Source organism: Watersipora subatra, chromosome 2, assembly GCF_963576615.1.
Source record: "Watersipora subatra chromosome 2, tzWatSuba1.1, whole genome shotgun sequence".
NCBI classification, from domain to species: domain Eukaryota; kingdom Metazoa; phylum Bryozoa; class Gymnolaemata; order Cheilostomatida; family Watersiporidae; genus Watersipora; species Watersipora subatra.
Window position 1 is genome coordinate 39,855,742 of NC_088709.1, and position 6,315 is coordinate 39,862,056.

Here is a 6,315-nt window from a genome sequence, read left to right on the forward strand (position 1 = left end):
GAGTATTAATGTTATAGGTGACAGGAGTATTAATGCTATAAGTGACAGAAGTATTAATACTATAAGTGACAGGAGTATTAATACTATAAGTGACAGGAGTATTAATACTATAGGTGACAGGAGTAATAAAACTATAGGTGACAAGAGTATTAATATTATAAGTGACAGGAGTATTAATATTATAAGTGACAGGAGTATTAATGTTATAGGTGACAGGAGTATTAATATTATAAGTGACAGGAGTATTAATGTTATAGGTGACAGGAATATTAATGCTATAAGTGACAGAAGTATTAATATTATAAGTGACAGGAGTATTAATGCTATAAGTGACAGAAGTATTAATACTATAAGTGACAGGAGTATTAATACTATAAGTGACAGGAGTATTAATACTATAGGTGACAGGAGTAATAAAACTATAGGTGACAAGAGTATTAATATTATAAGTGACAGGAGTATTAATATTATAAGTGACAGGAGTATTAATGTTATAAGTGACAGGAGTATTAATATTATAAGTGACAGGAGTATTAATGCTATAAGTGACAGGAGTATTAATGCTATAAGTGACAGAAGTATTAATATTATAAGTGACAGGAGTATTAATGCTATAAGTGACAGAAGTATTAATGCTATAAGTGACAGGATTAATAATACTATAAGTGACAGGAGTATTAATACTATAAGTGACAGGAGTATTAATACTATAGGTGACAGGAGTAATAAAACTATAGGTGACAAGAGTATTAATATTATAAGTGACAGGAGTATTAATATTATAAGTGACAGGAGTATTAATATTATAAGTGACAGGAGTATTAATGCTATAAGTGACAGAAGTATTAATGCTATAAGTGACAGAAGTATTAATGCTATAAGTGACAGACATATTAATGTTATAGGTGACAGGAGTATTAATGCTATAAGTTACAGGAGTATTAATACTATAAGTGACAGAAGTATTAATGCTATAAGTGACAGAAGTATTAATGCTATAAGTGACAGAAGTATTAATACTATATGTGACAGAAGTATTAATGCTATAAGTGACAGAAGTATTAATGCTATAGGTGACAGGAGTATTAATGCTATAAGTGACAGGAGTATTAATGCTATAAGTGACAGAAGTATTAATGCTATAAGTGACAGAAGTATTAATGCTATAAGTGACAGGAATATTAATACTATAAGTGACAGGAGTATTAATGCTATAAGTGACAGAAGTATTAATACTGTAGGTGACAGAAGTATTAATGCTATAAGTGACAGGAATATTAATACTATATGTGACAGGAGTATTAATGCTATAAGTGACAGAAGTATTAATGCTATAAGTGACAGAAGTATTAATGCTATAAGTGACAGGAATATTAATACTATAAGTGACAGGAGTATTAATGCTATAAGTGACAGAAGTATTAATGCTATAAGTGACAGAAGTATTAATGCTATAAGTGACAGAAGTATTAATACTATATGTGACAGAAGTATTAATGCTATAAGTGACAGAAGTATTAATACTATAAGTGACAGAAGTATTAATGCTATAGGTGACAGGAGTATTAATATTATAAGTGACAGAAGTATCAATGTCATATGTCAATGTTGTTAATGTTGAACATAATCTGCTGACTGTCGAAAGTTCCACACCTTTCACCTTCTCTCCTGATGGGATTAGCACACTCTTCATTGTTCTCAGCTAGTTAAAATATTAGCATTTCAATTGAGGGACAAGTAGCAGGTACAATAGACATAAGTGCAAAGACATAAGACTAGTTATTATAAAAGACTAGTGGAACTTTTCTTGTGTTCTTATAATAGACTACTAGGTGAATGCCATGCATTGCACGGGTAGTAAAAAACAGCTTGTAAACGCTACATTACTTTACCCGCTACATTACATTTACATTGCATTACCTGCAACTGTTTATAAGCCGTTTTTATTAATCGTGCAAAGCCAGGCATTCACCTCATGAGGCCAGCTTCCAATCGTCATTTGTGACGCAACATCATTATGCGTATGTTAACTGGTGTAATGAATATCTTCACCATTGTTGATCACAATGAACGCAGGAAATGATGTCATCAGTTGAAAATCGTCAACAGTGATGGTGTATCATATCCACTCTACACAATAAGTTTTGGCCAAAAGTTTAGACCAAAACAGATTGACAAAAGAAATGTTCAATTGATGACATCATGTCCCGCATAGTTTCTGCAGTATCACCAAAGGAAAAGGTTCACAAAAGAAATTGTAATATCCATTATTTTCTACATTCTCTTGTCTATCATCTGTCAGTCTCTTCACCTTAGAATAGATATGGCCGTACTCTCATTGCTACACCAAAATATATCTAGTTTAGTTTACGAGACAAAATAACATTCTCTTTTCATCCTTGTTTACTAAAAATCAATAACTTCGTGTTTTGAAATTTTAAATCTTTATATATATCCATGGGTTATACTTTTTTTCTGAACTTCAGTGCCGTGCATAATACATAATGCATATACATACATAATACGTACGAGTTATCATTTCATTTTGTTGAATAAGGGAAGCTAACTTCCAAGTTCCCAAATGTTAAAAATTACTTTTAGTGAATTGAATTAGAACTGAAGATCAGTACTTCCACAACTATTTATCATTGTTGTTACCAGCAATAAAAACACCAGACAAGCTGGAAAGCTGTTTTATAATCACTCACCACGTCTTCACTAGCTTAAAGCAGGAAGAAGAATGCTTTCCAATACACCTCCGTATATATAAACTCAATAAGCTGAGAAAGCTACATAATCCTGTACGCCTGTGTAAGAGGCTTTGCCCCCTATAGCCGATCTGGTTTCTTTAGCCCAAATTCTTGAAACATAGTTAGGCGCGAGTGATGCTTGCATATACAGCATGCCCTTTTTTTCTTTGAGCCCTGAACATAGTCACTGTAACTGTTGGGGTTCAAACATAGGTTTTACCACCACCGAAATCATTTTAAGAAGCAGCAAGTTTCAGACACGGTGTCTGACACGCAGGTATACTATCCTCTGGTACACTAGTAATAGGGCCTACAGTCATCATGAGCTTGCCATGGTATTATTCACATGGGGAGCAGGGAAGTTAGCACGCTTATCCAAAGTGTTAAACAGGAGCATAGTAATCATACATGAGCATGAATATAGCCTGTGAACCAGATTGTAGCCTCGTGCTAAAATAAAAATTGGCCTTACCTGTATTGGTTGGGTCATCTCTTCTCTACTTATTCTCCGGGCTGTAGTAACTCTCACCATCCTAACCTGTAACAGTTGTCTTCAGCTCTAACCTGCAAGTCCTGAGTACCTACCTGTTCCTGTTTTTACCCGCTTCCGTGCCTTGACTAGGCATCCAGGTCACTATCTCCTCCTACCGACATCATCGAGTCATCTGAGTCATACAGAGAGTGGATCTTAAGCTCCTCTCCAGAGCCTGTCTCTTCTTTTATCATGGCATCCTGCAGCTCCATTTCTTTAGCCCAAGATGTCTTTTCTTAGGCTACTACAAATACAGGCAGCAAAAGTACCTTTGCAAAATCTGATTCATGCTCAACCTGAGTATGAGTAGGCACACAAATTGATCACAATTAGCATTTTGTATACATATAGTTGAAACTAAAATATATTATGGTTTTGATACATAATGTAAATAAAAATACCACACAGGTACTGCAAGTTTATCGGTCGTAAAGGTGATAATGCTCGACTCCCTACTCTTAAAAGATATGTTAGTTAGAGCACAAGTTCATGAGTTTGCTAAACATAGCGTCTGGCAATTTAGTACCATGCGGTACAGATGCTTGTAAAGTCAGAAGTGTCAGGTCATTCACAGTGTCAACTTCATACTAATGCGCAGTTGCAGTATGCATGCAGTTTTAAGTTTTGAAGAATGCTCATTTGCAGTTTGCATGAATTGTTGGATTTTAGATGATGCGCCATGTAAGCAAATATGCAGTAGATTACAGTGGGCAATTTGCAGTAGAAGTGCAGTAGCAGTAAATGTCTACGCGCATTAGAAAGTTGCTAGGCATTGCAAAATTACTACGCACTGCAGTGCCCTGCAATGACAAAATGAAGTTTTAATTTTGCACAATTCTAGTATGAGGTTCTTTTAGACTCCCAACTTTTAAGCATCAATATTTTGTTCTTAATCTTATTCCAGCGGAATCGCTGTCTCCTCCATAAAAAGTCTCAACCAAGATTATGTGACATTAACCATGGATTATGTATCACTTCAGTTAGGTCTAGATATGACGATGGAATCTACTAGTATTGCACTAATCAGCAGACAATACTAATAACTTTCTTTACAGAGGCTATACAAAGTTGCCTCACCTTCATCAAAAAAGTTTTCGAAGCTGCGTACTTTTGTTGGAAATATCCCCAAGTTGTTGGAAGTAAGACAGTTTTTATTGAACTACAAGTTTTATACAACAGCTTGCTGGTACTAGCAAAGTTCTTTCACTTTAAAACTTGCAAGATAAGTTAATGTTTCTGTCCTTTTTATTAAAGTTTGCAAAAGTTTCAAAGTTTACTTTTTGAATTTAGCCACAAGTTCTGCTTTTACACTAACTCTTTTTTAAATATTTTTTGCTCAAACATCAAAAACAGAAGACTAGCAACTTTGTAAACCACAAATATACATATTGAGAAAAGCAAGTTACAGACCAAACCTGTTGAAAGGATAATCAGTAGGTTGTATTTACTGTAGTAAATAGGTTAGAAATGAAGTAAAACCCAAATGTAATAACTTCAAGGTCCAGTCCCAAAGAGTTGGTCAACTGAATGTAAAATCTGTCAGGGTCATCTTGTTGGTCGTCAGAGTTAAGGTTTAAGTATTGCGTCGTCTCATTCCAAAAGTTCATCAAGCTAATCCGAGTAAATGTAGTTGTCGCTGTGTCAATAGTTTGTGGTTTGGGTAATGTTAGTGGGCGAGTCCTTAAAATAATAATATTTGCAAACTGACGGAGGGGTTGCATATAACTAAGTCTTGCAGTTAAGGTAGAGTTGGTTGAAGTTGTAAAAAAAATTAGAGTTTGAAAGAGAAGACAAGATGGAATGAGACTATAGACCTCGTTGTGGAGACTTCCTGTCAAAGAGAAATTGAAGTTTAATGTATACAAACAGGTTTACGCTGTCAGATTGTATTTTTATAAAATTGAAAACAATGATGAAGCACAAAACTTAAAAACGAATGTTTTATGTTGCGACAAAAGAAACACTTTCAGTACTAAGTTGTAGCTAAAAGCATCTACTCAAATTATTATGTCACACTCTTTAGAGGTTTGTTTAAAAGTTTTTTTGTTAAATATTTCGATGCTCTAATTATCTGACTGGTGAAAAAATGAAGTTTTCTATTCTTTGTTTAGTGACAACACCTTGTTCTTTTTATTTTGAATCAAGAATTTGCTGAAAAGATTCTTCAAACACTAAATAGTAAACAATTGAAAGGTCAATGTTTGAAAAAAAGATTAAACAATTTTGCGCAAAACTATAAACTATTATAAACTATATACTATAAACTGAAACTAAAAACTATAAACTATATACTATAAACTATAAACTATATACTATATACTATAAACTATATACTATATCCTATAAACTTTATACTGTAAACTACATACTATAAACTATGCACTATGAACTATATACTAAAAACTGTACACTATAAACTATATACTATAAACTATATACTATATACTATAAACTACATACTATAAACTATGTACTATGAATTATAAACTTTATACTACAAACTATATACTATGTACCATAAACTATAAACTATATACTATAAAATAAATACTATATAATATAAACTATATACTATTTACTATCAACTAAATACTATATACTATATACTATATAATATAAACTATATACTATAGACTAAAAACTATATACTATAAACTATATACCATAAACTATATACTATAAATTATATACTATAAACTATATACTATAAACTATATACTATAAACTATATACTATAAACTATATACTATAAACTGTAACTATATACTATATACTATATACTAAACAATATTCTATGAACTATATACTATAAACTATATACTATAAAATATATACTATATACTATAAACTATATACTGTAAAATATATACTATATACTATATACTATAAAATATATGCTTTAAACTTTATACTATATACTATATACTATCAATTACATACTATATACTATAAACTATATACTATATACTATAAACTATATACTATACACTATATACTATAAACTATATACTATACACTATATACTGTAAACTA